This window comes from Alosa pseudoharengus, unplaced genomic scaffold (assembly GCF_046254945.1).
Source record: "Alosa pseudoharengus isolate Yale_2024_CS ecotype anadromous, Long Island Sound unplaced genomic scaffold, YU_APseudo_1.1 YU_APseudo_1.1_scf_4, whole genome shotgun sequence".
NCBI lineage: Eukaryota > Metazoa > Chordata > Actinopteri > Clupeiformes > Clupeidae > Alosa > Alosa pseudoharengus.
This window is the reverse complement of record NW_027468774.1, coordinates 45,341,949-45,358,368: the sequence shown is the minus strand read 5'-3', so window position 1 is coordinate 45,358,368 and position 16,420 is coordinate 45,341,949. Positions and strand designations below refer to the sequence as shown.

The window sequence follows — 16,420 nt, the reverse complement described above, 5'->3', positions numbered from 1 at the left end:
TGAAAAAAGATATGTGCTGTTCTTTCGTAGATGCTAAGTATATTAGCTCATAGCATGCTACATCATGCTAGCAATAGCCAGTTGATAGGTAAAGTAAAAGGGCTCTGCTATATTGAAGTGACGTTAGCCAGTCACCATCATTTACAGTCCTACTTGTTTCAAATGGTTTAACGTAACCAGTGATTCCCGCCATCATCGTTGCAACTTCATTTGAATACACTTAAGTCACTGGAGAAGGCGATGTTAAGTTTCATTAACGTTAACTCTTGCTTAGTTTTGCGAATGGCAATAAACGCCACCTAGCCTGCTAGGTCGACAACCTCGGTATGCCCATTTATGAATCAGCCCGACAAATAACGTTACTTGTGTTTTAGTGAACACATTATTGGACCATAGCTTAACGTGAGGAGGGATTCAAAGTTACAAATGCTTAGTATGCTCAGAACAGCGGTATCTGAAAATGCTGTTAAGGTATCGTTGGTACCTGCGATTGCACTGCTGGAGAAGCATTTTGCATTGGTATGATTTGATCAGGTCTTGTCAGTGATGTGTAATCCTCTCGTAGACGTACATCATTTCAAAATAATACGTCTAAATGTAAAACTGTGACAACTCATTGATAGGCTCTCTCAATATGTCTGTAATCGTATGCCTCTACCACAGGCTTGCTAGTCAGAGAGGGTGCTCCATTATAAATCAAAAATGTAATATTGCAGCCTTCATGTCAGCTGTAAAAATATGAGAACATGGACCTACTACATCAGGATACTCTGTAAACATTTTACACATAATCAGAAAGCTACTTTGCTGTTCAGTGTGTGATGTGTTTAAAGTGGTACTACGTTTAAAGAAAGATTTTTATTCTTTGTTTCAAGTGCATAAGAAAATACCACATTATGATGATGGTTATGGTTACCCTTAACAAATACAAAACAATATACTTAAAACAGGGATCAATCAATAGCCTAATGAAATAAACAATTAAAATGAGGGGGGAAAGCAATAATAAATAATAATGCCCATTCAATCAATAATATAATAACAATAACATGGTAAGACTACATTAAGGAGAATATCAATAATAAACAATGTCAAATTAATCAACAGCCTATAATGAAAATAAAACAGTACTACTGCATACAAACCATAATGTATAAGAAGTGCTTAAAAGACCAAAAACTATCACAAGAACGAAGAGCACTGGGCAACTCATTCCACCAACATGGAACCACTGAGGAAAAGAGTCTTGAATTTGACCTAGCGTTTAAGACTGGTCGACACAACAGACGCTCATCAGAAGACCACAGTGGGCGGTTGGGGATGTATATCTTGATCATTGAATTAAAATAACAAGGAGCAGATCCAGTCAGTGTCCTATAGGCCAAAGTGAGAGATTTAAATTTAATTCTGGCTACTGTAGGGAGCCAATGGAGAGTAACTAGGAGAGGAGTTACGATGTGTCCTCTTTGGCTGATTGAAGACCAGTCATGTTGCAACATTCTGAATGATATATCACACAAAAGAAATAAAAAAAAAACATTCAATATTGATTCAGTATCAACCAATAATTATTCTGATATTAATATTCTTGTAACGTCTACATCTTTGTGTAGGCTACAGTTAAATACTAAGCAATGGCCTGACTTAAATACCAAGGCAGTTAAATGACCGTGGTATGGTATAGTCTACGTGATACACAGGACTACACAGTAAACCTATTTAAAAAGCATCATCATCTCAGTATACCCATTTAAAATAGGCAAGGATACCTATTCAATAACATTTGGGGTTGCTCACAGTATACCCACCACTGCAACTAACTAACTAGACTACACCACTGGTTAAATGGCGCATTGCAATTTAAAATTTGTGTGAGTTCAGGGGCATACAGAAAGTTGAAGTTTGGGTGACATCAATAAAGAAAATAGAAACAAAGGGATGTGTACAGCCTCAAGTATGAATGATGTCACATTAACAGAAGGTTCAGAGCAGCGGCAGACCTTTCTTGGTGCCACGCAAGTTATTGAAAGTCATGTGTTTTCAGAACGTAGTGGTGCTGTGCCATGTCCCATGTATAAGGGGCTTCAGGTTGATCCAGTGACGGTGGGTGATGTCAGGGAGATGGATGTCAGGGGACTTGGAGAAAGGAGGAGGACATGCCACCTCAGACCACCCCACCCAAACCACTTCACGTAGGCATTCCCTTGCTTGCAGACTAATGTAGACCATGGAGACCACCTTGCCGCCACCTCCAGTACATTCAGCCATCTTACCTGCAAAAAGGAAAGTTACAATAAAGTTAGTCAGACAATTTTACAACATTACAAAGCATCTAATCAGGCACTCAACACCACTAATACCAATTAATTAAATATATGTGTGCAATAAACTTCACAGCCTACCTAATGTTAACTACACATTTAAATATGCGGTGGGAATGTTATTAACTTGCGTCAGCTTGAAAAATAACGTTATCAGTATGACTGATCATGGACGTTAGATGACAAACTAAGGTCTTTCTCAAATGTTCACCGATATCCCTGGGAAGTGACTGGTTCTTGGCGTAGTGTTTAATGCAGGCGTTTCATTTATCAATCATTCACTTATGCGGTCTACAACTATCGACCTACCGATCTATTTTTTACAGTCTATGCTACCGACCTACCATCACAGAAGTAGCTCTAACAGAGGTGTCTGTCGTTAACGTTAGAAAAAATGCAACGCTGGCAAACTGGCTAGTAGTTACATTAACATGACTGGTTGATGAGGTCCATGCTTCACATTACGTTAACGTTAACTTGCGTTGCTTTATCACATCATACCGTTGCTTTATCACATCATATACTGTACTGACTGTCTAGTGTTATTAATCCCCATGTACAGTCAATGGTTACTCCATGTTGAGATGGCATACATTAAGATTGAGATATTTGAAAACAGCAACAACTAATAAAACCAAGTATATCATGCATCGACTGTTACGGGAGCTGTGTGCTAATCTTCACTTCAACGACTAACTTAGCCTTGTAGCTGCTAACGTTAGCATGTAATTCGCTGTCCGTATTTCTGTTGTTAGCTCATTAGTATTCACCATACTAAATTGTCACAGTCTATAATCAACATAATAAGCTCTCTTAGACGTATTTAAGAACAATAGACAAAAAAAAACTTTTCAGTTGATGCGCAACACTTACCAGACAAGAACAAACCGATTGTTGATTGTACTCTTTAGCTAACTCACAGCCGCAAAAAATTCATCCAGCCAGCTAGCCTTCGGCGCCAAGTCGACCTGCGTTGTGGAAAGGAGAAGGGGGCGGGTTTCACTTGACAAGGGGCGTGTTTAACTCGCTGAGTGGCAACTGATTGGGCGTGCCTGACCGCGACTCCTCTTCACTGTGCATGCTTCAACTTCTGCTGCGCAGCCGCACTTCAAATTGGTTGCAAATTTTCCAAGATGGCGTCGCCTCGGCGGCTTCAATTCCATAGAACACTGCTGAATGCAACCACACTGTCCAGTTCTATATATACAGTCTATGGTTGTTAGAGATGCAAGATACATACCTGATCTGTGATGAACTGTAGGTGGAGATGTCCTCGATGTTTAGCCAGTTTTTCTTAGGAGAGCCTTCGTCCAGTATCTTTCCAGGGTCTCACTTCCAGACTTTTGAATATTTTTTTTTTATCGCCATATGATGTACTGCACTGCACTTTATGGACTGTCTTCTTTTAGCTACTTATTATGATGTAGTAGCAGGAGACCCATTCACACAAAGTTAGTCATTCTGTTTGTTTCATCTTGCTACTGTGCATGTACCTTTGTATCACTGAATAAAGTGGCCACTATTACATACTGTATCTTGTCTGATTTTTTCAATAAGGACAGCCAGCCAAAATGCATCTACATTGCAATTTCAGATAGTGATTTTGGTACTAAATAGTGTGCATCACCCAACCATTTCAATTATAATGTAAACAAGTTATAGACCGTTGTATTGAAAAGGAGGTTCTAAGTCAGGGGTTCTCAAAGTTTTGATTGGTGAGGGCCAATTCAGGAACCCAACATTGAACTGAGGGCCGCCAAAGGGGCGGGGGGAGAAAAAGAAAGAAAAAAAAAACTGGGGAAAAATCCCATTTGTAATCATTTTAATGACCAGGTTGCATCTCTACAGTTTATATTTATTGCATTAAACACATTTTAATTTATAACTGGGGCCAAACCTGGCAAAACTTGTGAAAATCTTAAGAAAAATTTCAATGCACACACAATCCCTGGGGTTCTCTACCCTCAACAGACAAATTTGGGATATAACTCTTCTGGTTGCAGTCCATTTCAGTCTCAGTGTGCCTTGCTTTTAAATACTCATGTTTAAAATGATACACAATGTAAGTGGAAATCAACTTAATGACTTGCTCATCTTGATCGGTTGTCACTGTCTAATATCACTTCCTGGGTTAACTTCTTTCTGGGTTGGGCCATTTCTAGGCTTTCCCCCCCGACATTGCACTGTGTCCCAGCTCTTTTGGCCTACCATCAAATGCTAGACCTCTTTAGAAAGAGGCTAGAATATTGTTTTTTCTTGCTGGATTACAAGCATCTCTGAAGTGACCACATTTCAGCCCTCTAGGTCACTTGATAGGACTTAAAAAACACAACTGAGCCCTAGCAACAGGTCTTGTGAAGCTGTGTGCAAAAGTAGATCAATACAGAATGGAAAATTAGTACTTTTAGACCATTATTTGCTACCCAAAATGCATACTGACAATAAAAGCCTTGCTGTGTGGCAACCTCTTGCTGTAGAAGCATAATCCTGGTCTCTAGTGAAAGGTAACACTGAGGTTTCTTGTAGACTATTTGGATTGTATATGTCAGAGGTTCTGGTATAGAATGAGTGGAATAATTACACAAAAGTCTATTTTTGTATGGTTGTGTATAAGATTGCCTATACATCTGCACAACTACTATTGGATAAAACAACATGAATATTTAATTTCTATGGATTTCTGTGAATATTTCAAGACCCAATATGCTGCATCTACTTATTGCTAAGGATATACATGGAAGCTAGAAGTTAGGAAAGCACCAAAGGCAGAGGAGGGCATTTTTCTAAATATATATATGTCATAGTAAAATTAATCTGACAATGTACAGCACTATTCAGATTGTACATGAAAAAGGTTGTCATGTATGGATTCCCAAGAGTCCAATGTTTCAAATGGTGTATAATATTACTATGCGACATAGCAATATGGTGCATACAATTGATTTAGAATGTTACTAATATGCAAGTTGTTACGCCAGAATAAATCCAGATTCCAAGCAATGTCCAAGCACATTCTGTATGTAAAATACAACATTTTATACTATTGAACAACAAAGCACAAAATGGGTAAAAAAGATGACGGCGCACCATAAATGAAACAAAATCAGAGAAAAAAAACAGGATTGACCAGGGCCCGTAAGCAGTTGAAGTTTAAAAAAAACACAGGTGTAATTCCAACGTTGGGCCAACACTGACCCAACGTCACCTGCCCAACCAATTGCAATTTGATATTATTGGTTGGGCAGCTGACGTTGGGTCAGTGTTGGCCCAACGTTGGAATTCCAACTCTTGACGCTGCCATTTGTGGGTGTAATTCCAACGTTGGGCTAACACTGACCCAACGTCAGCTGCCCAACCAATTGCAATTTGATATTATTGGTTGGGCAGCTGACGTTGGTTCAATGTTGGCCCAACGTTGGAATTCCAACTCTTGACGCTGCCATTTGTGGTTGTAATTCCAACGTTGGGCCAACACTGACCCAACGTCAGCTGCCCAACCAATTGCAATTTGATTATTGGTTGGGCAGCTGACGTTGGTTCAATGTTGGCCCAACGTTGGAATTCCAACTCTTGACGCTGCCAACCATTGCCAACCATTACCAACGTTGGGCCAACCTCTGCTTGCTATCTGGATAATCTTTGCTGTTCAAAGCAACATAAATAGATAACAAATATAACACTTAAATTGAACAGGTAATGAAGATGTTGGTCAGACTGTAATAAGGACAATAGCAATAGGCTAATAAACAAATGCCCATTCAATCAATCAATGATATAATAAGTTATAGCTTTACTGCTTAATGGACTAAGTGCACTTAAATTGAACAGGTAACAAATGAAGATGTTGGTCAGACTGTAATAAGGACAATAGCAATAGGCTAATAAACAAATGCCCATTCAATCACTGATATAATAACAAGTTATAGTGCTTTACTGCATAATGGACTAAGTGCATGTTGAACAAATGTGCCTTTAGACGCCTTTTAAAAACACTGTAAACTATCACAGGAACAGAGTTCTGTGCAACTTATTGCACCCACATGGAACCACTGAGGAAGAGTCTTGAATTTAGCGTTCATGAGTAGGCCTAGTCGACAGAACAAATGGTAATCAGAAGACAGCAGTGGGCGGTTGGGGAAGTACATCTTGATCATTGAATTGAAATAACAAGGAGCAGATTCAGACAGTGTCCCATATAGGCCAAAGTGAGAGATTTAAATGTAATGCTGGCTACTAGGCTACAGGGGGAGTGTAGGAGAATAGGCCTAGGAGTGGATATGCATGCCCAATATCCATACCCCATCTTCCTCCTTGCTGGAACAGTTGGCTATATAATGTATTTTCACTGTAGGCCTATTAAGACACATTATCTATGTATCTATCTAATTTTAATTATGGTAGCCATAGTAGGCTACATGTGAGATTACAACAATAATAATGAATGTAGTAATACAAACTAAAATGACTAATGAGTAAATGAATGAATGCCTTTATTGTTATTGCATTGGGAAAGAAGTAGGCTAGTTCTAATCTGCTAGTGCTAATCTGCTTGTTTTTAGACTCTGTAACATAGGTGGCTAACTATTTCCAATTGTCCTGTTCTGTTTACGGTACAACAAAACTGTCACACTTAGATTTTGAATCAATTACGATGAAAAACACATAGCTTATCAACAAACAAAGAAAAGTGAGATTGCTTTAGGATGATATGCTTTACTTTTCCAAAAGATGTTGACACATTAAAGAAAATGACATAATATTCATTGTGATCCTTCTTTTAGACTCTGTAACATAGGTGGCTAACTATTTCCAATTGTCCTGTTCTGTTTACGGTACAACAAAACTGTCACACTTAGATATTGAATCAATTACGATGAAAAACACGTAGCTTATCAACAAACAAAGAAAAGTGAGATTGCTTTAGGATGATATGCTTTACTTTTCCAAAAGATGTTGACACATTAAAGAAAATGACATAATATTCATTGTGATCCTTCTTTATAATCTGCCGCTGCTGCTGGTTGTGTTTGTGGTGCTGTTGGTGCTGCTCCTGCCACTGACACAGCTGCAGCTGGTACTGCTACTGTTGCTGGTGGTGCCTCAACAAACTGCTGCACATTCTCTGACTAAGGGAAAAGCGCATCGTTGTTAGATATGTATGTACAAATGTCTTTAAACACAATGGTTGCACTTGAAATCATTCATCCTTCTCTTTTTAAGTATTTTCTGTGTTTTTAAGGAATGAAGCAAAACTACAGCAATCTAGACAGGTTGATACAATTGTACATATATACCTGGAGATTGAAATCTGCATTAAAGGCTGGTAGTGGTGATGCTGCTGCTGGTAGTGATGCTGCTGCTGGTGCCCAGCGTCCTTGCCTCATGGGGGTGGGTTGTGGGGGGGGGGCTGTGCCCGGGCGTCCTTGCCTCATGGGGGAGAGGGGTGGCTGGTGGGGGGGTGAGAAGCGCTGTGCCCCAGCGTCCTTACCTCATGGGGTGGGGGTTGGAGGGGTGAGAGGCACAGCAGGTGTTTCTGCTGCTGCTGGTGTTGCTGGTGATGGGGGTGATGGTGGTGCTTCAACAGACTGCTGCAGCTCAACAGATTAAAGTAAAAGCGCATTATTGTTAGATATGTATGTACAAATCTGTTTTAGTCTGTAAAACACACTGGTATGCAAAAGGTTTTAGACAGGTTCATACAATTGTACTGTATATATACCTGGAGATTGTAATACAATACGCATTGTATGAGCGTACCACCTGCCTCAGCTTTTCAGCAGTGAAAGCTTTACGCCCTTCACCTTTTCCTTTAAAAAATGCATCAAAGTGTATCAAAATGACCATAGTGAAGTTATTCATTTTAACGTACCGTCACTGACTGAGGCAAAGGGCAACTCCTCAGGCCACCAAGGCGGCCTGTGTTGTGACAGAAATTCAGGCCGAGACAAACCCTGACTCAGTGCTGAGATAGAAGGGTGTTAAAGTGTACTGTAATCAGATTCAGTAGTCTGCATCATTTTGATCTTTAAATAAGGAAATTGAAAACATAGAATGCCAGTCATACCATGTTCTTTTATCAGACGGCCAATTGCCATCCGGCAATGTGTGCCACTGATATCAGGGTCAACGTATGGCCTCTCCCCCCAAAGCATCTGTAAGACAGTACGCTCAGTGTCATTAAAAACAAATGTTAATGTTCCTTTTCTGAACTTCAAGAAAGGATTGACACAAAAACAAACCTTAACAGCACTTTCATTTATACATACCACTTGACACACCCCTATTAGTGAACATGTTCAGCAGCTCAGCCTTCCTGTCATTGGTCCAAAAGGCCTCAAGATACTTTGGCCCTAAATGAACCGTAACCGAAAACCCCCCCCCCCTTAAAATCCATTATCAATTAGGTTTGTGTTGCCATGTCAATATAATTTTTATCAAAACTCAGGGCCAGATTGTGACCATACTAAAAGAATTGTTCTTCCATTGAATGTCATCTTCGATAGATGTAATCTAGAGGCGATTGCTCTATGACTACAGGGGAAGCACAGCCTCCTCTAAAATATCACGGGAAATCACATCAAATAACACTATTACATTAGCTTCTAGCCTACTATATTCCAACTAGAACATGCTGAAAAATTGTTCATCTTCATGGCTAGTTTGTTCAGCAGTAAGGTTTTGCCGGTCATTTATCGTGATTTCGCACCCGTAATACATTGCTGTGACGACACGATCCATCAAAAAACCATGCAAAAAACCCATAGACACTCGGCTTCACTGGACTTTCAATGGCACTATAGAGTGGGCTGATCTCAGTGCAGAAAAGCTACACGTTTATTGGACAAGCGCCACAAAATCGTCATTTCCAGGGAAGCCCGGCTTCTCTGGGAGTGAATGGGACAGTGGGATGGCCCGGACGCCGAGCTTCTGTTTGATGATTGGAGGAACCGTCATAGAGGCTGGACACCATTAGTTGGCGTGCTATGTAACGGTGTAGGCTACATTATGCCATGTCTGCCATGCCAACTCTAGCCTACTGTTTGGCCTATTCTGGGTTTTGGGATAATTTTTGCCCTCAAAGAACAATATAGCACCTTATTAATAATATTAATTTAATAATTGACCATTTTTATCAGAGCTTCCCCTGTTCCAAAGAGCAGCAATCGCCACTGATCTAATCATTGAGATGTTGTTGAATAAATATTACATATACCTGTGAAATTGAAGGTGGGTGACTCACTGCTGAAGTCAACCCATACGGCAAAAGCCAGGGGTGCTCCAGCCTCACCACCGCACCAATTCTTCATCTGAAAACAATATAAAAAAGATTATACTTTACCTCTCTTTTAAAAGCAGCCTCCCTCCCTTTCTTTCTTCACTGTACCCAATATTAGCAGGTGCACATCTTTACTGTCTAGCTCTCCAAAGTCACCAACTTTAACATTACAACTACACTGTCAGGCTAAAAAATACCCTGCCACTGATTGAACTCCACGAGGCCCGGCTGGCCCTCCTTCTCTTTTGCACCACCGTCCTCTGTCTCTTCAAACCTTTAATGAAAAATGAAAATGATGAACATTTAACATGAATTGAGACATGTCCCACTGTATATATTCTGAAAGCCTGACCTACTTTCCTGCAGACATTGCATATCATACGATCAGTTGTAGGTGTGATTTAACATACAATAGGACATGTCCCACTGTCCTGCAAACTTTGGAAGACATAAATCTATACATGGCTCTATTTTGCATATTGGCGAACGAGGTACACGATACGTTTTGAGCTCCAACTCAAAGGCAAAGCAGTTTCAGCCATGCAAACCATATCCATAACCATACCTACCATAACCATACCTACCGTAGATAGCCTAAATGATATATTTTTTGAACGCCTGTAGTGTGGAGATGTGATTTAAGCTATAATAAGTTATTGCTTGGGTGTTGCTAGGGTACATATGGTGGTTGCTATGGAAAATAACAAAGCAGTGAAATCGCAAACGTTTAGCCATTTTTACATTTTTAGCCAAAAAACTCACTTATGTTGGTCCGATCAGTATGAAATCAGAATATGTTGAACAACGGGACATCACAAACAAGCCAGGCTCAGTTTGGAGTCGGTGGATTATTCCCGGAAGGAGATAAACTGTTCGAAACATACAAGGTTTCTCTCTTCTGGCGCGGTAACGCTAGGTGCTAGAGGGATGGGACCAAGATGAACGGCACCGCCTTGAGGCCCCTGACAACTGTTCCAAAGGTGGGATCTCTGAGACACCCACAAAAAGAATTGTGAAGGAAAAACATAAAAAAAGTTGACCACTCCCACTTCAGATGTGGAGTTGTGGGTGGTAACATGGAGCTACAAGGCTGAAATTCAAGTCAGACCTTCTGCACATGACCCACATGGAGCGTGCAAAGTTTCATCCCTCTAGCTGTAACGCAAAGCATTGTGTCTGCAAAAAATACTTTTTTGACTATTTAACATTTAGCCATTTTTCAATTTTTAGCCAGAAAACACACATATGTTGGTCAGGTCCGTAAATATATAGCGTTGCTAGGGTACATATGGCGTTTACTATGCTAAATACCGTGGTTGCTATGGTGGTTACTATGGTCATATTGTAGTGGTTGCTAGGTTGTTGTTAGGGTAATTTGAATGGTTGCTATGGTGTTGCTAGGGTAGATATGGTGGTTGCTATGCAAAATAACACGGTTGCTATGGTGGTTGTCAGGGTAAGCATGTTGGTTGCTATGGTGGTTGCTAGCTTGACATTATACAAGTGGTTGCTAGGGTAATTAAAATGGTTGCTAGGGTAATTAAGATGGTTGCTAGGGCGTTGCTAGGGTAATTAAGGTGGTTGCTTGGGTGTTGCTAGGGTACATATGGTGGTTGCTATGCAAAATAACAAAGCAGTAGAATTGCTAACGTTTAGCCATTTTTACATTTTTAGCCAAAAAACTCACTTATGTTGGTCCAATCAGTATGAAATCAGAATATGTTGAACAACGGGACATCACAAACAAGCCAGGCTCAGTTTGGAGTCGGTGGATTATTCCCGGAAGGAGATAAACTGTTCGAAACGTACAAGGTTTCTCTCTTCTGGCGCGGTAACGCTAGGTGCTAGAGGGATGGGACCAAGATGAACAGCACCGCCTTGAGGCCCCTGACAACTGTTTTAAAGGTGGGATCTCTGAGACACCCACAAAAAGAATTGTGAAGGAAAAACATTAAAAAAGTTGACCACTCCCACTTCAGATGTGGAGTTGTGGGTGGTAACATGGAGCTACAAGGCTGAAATTCAAGTCAGACCTTCTGCACATGACCCACATGGAGCTTGCAAAGTTTCATCCCTCTAGCTGTAACGCAAAGCATTGTGTCTGCAAAAAATACTTTTTTGACTATTTAACATTTAGCCATTTTTCAATTTTTAGCCAGAAAACACACATATGTTGGTCAGGTCCGTAAATATATAGCGTTGCTAGGGTACATATGGCGTTTACTATGCTAAATACCGTGGTTGCTATGGTGGTTACTATGGTCATATTGTGGTGGTTGCTAGGTTGTTGCTAGGGTAATTTGAATGGTTGCTATGGTGTTGCTAGGGTAGATATGGTGGTTGCTATGCAAAATAACACGGTTGCTATGGTGGTTGTCAGGGTAAGCATGTTGGTAGCTATGGTGGTTGCTAGCTTGACATTATACAAGTGGTTGCTAGGGTAATTAAGATGGTTGCTAGGGTAATTAAGATGGTTGCTAGGGCGTTGCTAGGGTAATTAAGGTGGTTGCTTGGGTGTTGCTAGGGTACATATGGTGGTTGCTATGCAAAATAACAAAGCAGTAGAATTGCTAACGTTTAGCCATTTTTACATTTTTAGCCAAAAACTCACTTATGTTGGTCCGATCAGTATGAAATCAGAATATGTTGAACAACGGGACATCACAAACAAGCCAGGCTCAGTTTGGAGTCGGTGGATTATTCCCGGAAGGAGATAAAGTGTTCGAAACGTACAAGGTTTCTCTCTTCTGGCGCGGTAACGCTAGGTGCTAGAGGGATGGGACCAAGATGAACAGCATCGCCTTGAGGCCCCTGACAACTGTTTTAAAGGTGGGATCTCTGAGACACCCACAAAAAAAACTGTGAAGGAAAAACATAAAAAAAGTTGACCACTCCCACTTCAGAGGTGGAGTTGTGGGTGGTAGCATGGAGCTACGAGGCTGAAATTCAAGTCAGACCTTCTGCACATGACCCACATGGAGCATGCAAAGTTTCATCCCTCTAGCTGTAACGCAAAGCATTGTGTCTGCAAAAAATACTTTTTTGACTATTTAACATTTAGCCATTTTTCAATTTTTAGCCAGAAAACACACATATGTTGGTCAGGTCCGTAAATATATAGCGTTGCTAGGGTACATATGGCGTTTACTATGCTAAATACCGTGGTTGCTGTCGTGGTTACTATGGTCATATTGTGGTTGTTGCTAGGGTAATTTGAATGGTTGCTATGCTGTTGCTAGGGTAGATATGGTGGATGCTATGCAAAATAACACGGTTGCTATGGTGGTTGTTAGGGTAAGCATGTTGGTTGCTATGGTGATTGCTAGCTTGACATTAAACAAGTGGTTGCTAGGGTAATTAAGATGGTTGCTAGGGTGTTGCTATAGTAATTAAGGTGGTTGCTTGGGTGTTGCTAGGGTACATATGGTGGTTGCTATGCAAAATAACAAAGCAGTGGATTTGCTAACGTTTAGCAATTTTTACATTTTTAGCCAAAAAACTCACTTATGTTGGTCCGATCAGTATGAAATCAGAATATGTTGAACAACGGGACATCACAAACAAGCCAGGCTCAGTTTGGAGTCGGTGGATTATTCCCGGAAGGAGATAAACTGTTCGAAACATACAAGGTTTCTCTCTTCTGGCGCGGTAACGCTAGGTGCTAGAGGGATGGGACCAAGATGAACGGCACCGCCTTGAGGCCCCTGACAACTGTTCTAAAGGTGGGATCTCTGAGACACCCACAAAAAAAACTGTGAAGGAAAAACATAAAAAAAGTTGACCACTCCCACTTCAGAGGTGGAGTTGTGGGTGGTAGCATGGAGCTACGAGGCTGAAATTCAAGTCAGACCTTCTGCACATGACCCACATGGAGCATGCAAAGTTTCATCCCTCTAGCTGTAATGCAAAGCAATGTGCTTGCAAAAACTACTTTTTTGGCGATTTAACATTTAGGCATTTTTACATTTTTAGCCAAAAAACACACATATGTTGGTCAGGTCAGTAAATGTATATAGCGTTGCTAGGGTACATATGGCGTTTACTATGCTAAATACCGTGGTTGCTGTGTTGGTTACTATGGTCATATTGTGGTTGTTGCTAGGGTAATTTGAATGGTTGCTATGGTGTTGCTAGGGTAGATATGGTGGATGCTATGCAAAATAACACGGTTGCTATGGTGGTTGTTAGGGTAAGCATGTTGGTTGCTATGGTGGTTGCTAGCTTGATATTAAACAAGTGGTTGCTAGGGTAATTAAGATGGTTGCTAGGGTGTTGCTATGGTAATTAAGGTGGTTGCTTGGGTGTTGCTAGGGTACATATGGTGGTTGCTATGCAAAATAACAAAGCAGTGGAATTGCTAACGTTTAGCCATTTTTACATTTTTAGCCAAAAAACACACTTATGTTGGTCCGATCAGTATGAAATCAGAATATGTTGAACAACAGGACATCACAAACAAGCCAGGCTCAGTTTGGAGACTGTGGATTATTCCCGGAAGGAGATAAAAAGTTTGAAACATACAAGGTTTCTCTCTTCTGGCGTGGTAACGCTAGGTGCTAGAGGGATGGGACCAAGACGCAAGGCACCGCCTTGAGGCCCCTGACAACTCTCCCAAAGGTGGGATCTCTGAGACACTCACAAAAAAACTGTGAAGGAAAAACATAAAAAAAGTTGACCACTCCCACTTCAGAGGTGGAGTTGTGGGTGGTAGCATGGAGCTACAAGGCTGAAATTCAAGTCAGACCTTCTGCACATGACCCACATGGAGTGTGCAAAGTTTCATCCCTCTAGCTGTAACGCAAAGCATTGTGTCTGCAAAAAAAATATTTTTGACTATTTAACATTTAGCCATTTTTCAATTTTTAGCCAAAAAACACACATATGTTGGTGAGGTCAGTAATAGCGTTGCTAGGGTACATATGGCATTTACTATGCTAAATACCGTGGTTGCTATGGTGGTTACTATGGTCATATTGTGGTGGTTGCTAGGTTGTTGCTAGGGTAATTTGAATGGTTGCTATGGTGTTGCTAGGGTAGATATGGTGGTTGCTATTAAAATAGCACGGTTGCTATGGTGGTTGTTAGGGTAAGCATGTTGGTTGCTATGGTGGTTGCTAGCTTGACATTATACAAGTGGTTGCTAGGGTAATTAAGATGGTTGCTACGGTAATTAAGATGGTTGATAGGGTGTTGCTATCGTAATTAAGGTGGTTGCTTCGGTGTTGCTAGGGTACATATGGTGGTTGCTATGCAAAATAACAAAGCAGTGGAATTGCTAATGTTTAGCCATTTTTACATGTTTAGCCAAAAAAAACTCACTTATGTTGGTCCGATCAGTATGAAATTAGAATATGTTGAACAACGGGACATCACAAACAAGCCAGTTTCAGTTTTGAGTCGGTGGATTATTCCCGGAAGGAGATAAATGGTTCAAAGCGTACAAGGTTTCCCATTTCTGGTGCGGTAACGCTAGGAGCTAGAGGGATGGGACCAAGACGCACGGCACCGGCTTGAGGCCCCTGACAACTGTTCCAAAGGTGGGATCTCTGAGACACCCACACAAAAAACTGTGAAGGAAAAACTTTTAAAAAGTTGACCACTCCCACTTCAGAGGTGGAGTTTTGGGTGGTAGCATGGAGCTACGAGGCTGAAATTCAAGTCAGACCTTCTGCACATGACCCTCATGGAGCGTGCAAAGTTGCATCAACAAACTAGCAATCACAACCCTATTCTCAACCAAAATGATTACCCTAGCAACCAGCATAGCAACCACTTTATTTAGCATAGCAACCACCATATCTACCCTAGCTAAGTAGCCTAAATCATATATTTTTGAAATGCACTCAGATATATTTTACATTCAAAGATCAACTGGACAGCTGTATCTTACCATGATATGCGCATCATTGACCACATGGGAGACATTGCGATTTCTCCTAGTGGCCTCCGCCCAGGTGGAACTCCTCTCTCTAAATTTAGAGAGTCGTTTGCTCGTTCTTGCTTGCATCTTAAATTAATTCACATTAAGTATTAACACACCTAACACTCACTCTCATCTTTAATGTACTTATCATCATTTATTGGAGAGAATGGGGGGGGGGGGGGGGGTCCCAACAGCTGCTATTAATTAAGTTGAATTGGGACATCAGGAAAACGTTATTACTGTATTCACAAAACATTACATGTAGTTGTATTAACTCTGTAACAGATTGCATAAAGCTAGCTCAAATACAAAAGCACTTCTTGACTAAGGTTATTATATTATGCGCATTCATCTGCGGATTACATTCGATTGCACATGTCTGTTTTGGACAAGCATACTATCTAATCTAATCAATAGCCTTACCATGGCTATTGCTAACAAAGTTAAAATTACAACACCTTAACCTACCACCTATAATGGCACTTTATTAGGATATGTATACAATCTATAGATTAGCCTATATAGATCATGCTATTCAACAACTTCAACATTACTAATTATGTGTGTTGTAGGGTAACGTTAGGTTATATGGAAGCATATGAGTAGCTTTATTCAAATGAGAATGCAATCTGCAATATGCAATTCAAAATGACATTACATTATGCAATTGACAATTCATTATGTAATTTAATATTGCAATTTGCAATAATTTCCAACAAATTGTATTTTAATTTGCAAAGTGACAATGCAATCCTAAAATCAATTTGAATAATTTTGGTTAAAAAATAGAATAAACATGGATTGAATTGCATTCCATTTTGCCATGGTACTTCAGTCTCAAAATTCAAATGGCAATTCCTTTTGCATTTCAATTTTCAATATTCAGTTTAATAATTTAAC

The 16,420-nt window shown here is 40.3% G+C and overlaps 1 long non-coding RNA gene across 1 annotated transcript; it reads right to left on the bottom strand.

Annotated features, from left to right (window-relative positions):
• Positions 1-8,250: 8,250 nt before the first annotated feature.
• Positions 8,251-9,625, bottom strand: LOC143101647 (uncharacterized). The gene is made up of 3 exons (XR_012982505.1): positions 9,535-9,625; positions 8,386-8,473; positions 8,251-8,283 (listed from the first exon to the last, which is right to left on the bottom strand). It is a non-coding gene; the product is annotated as an uncharacterized LOC143101647 (long non-coding RNA).
• Between the last annotated feature and the right edge of the window lie 6,795 nt (positions 9,626-16,420).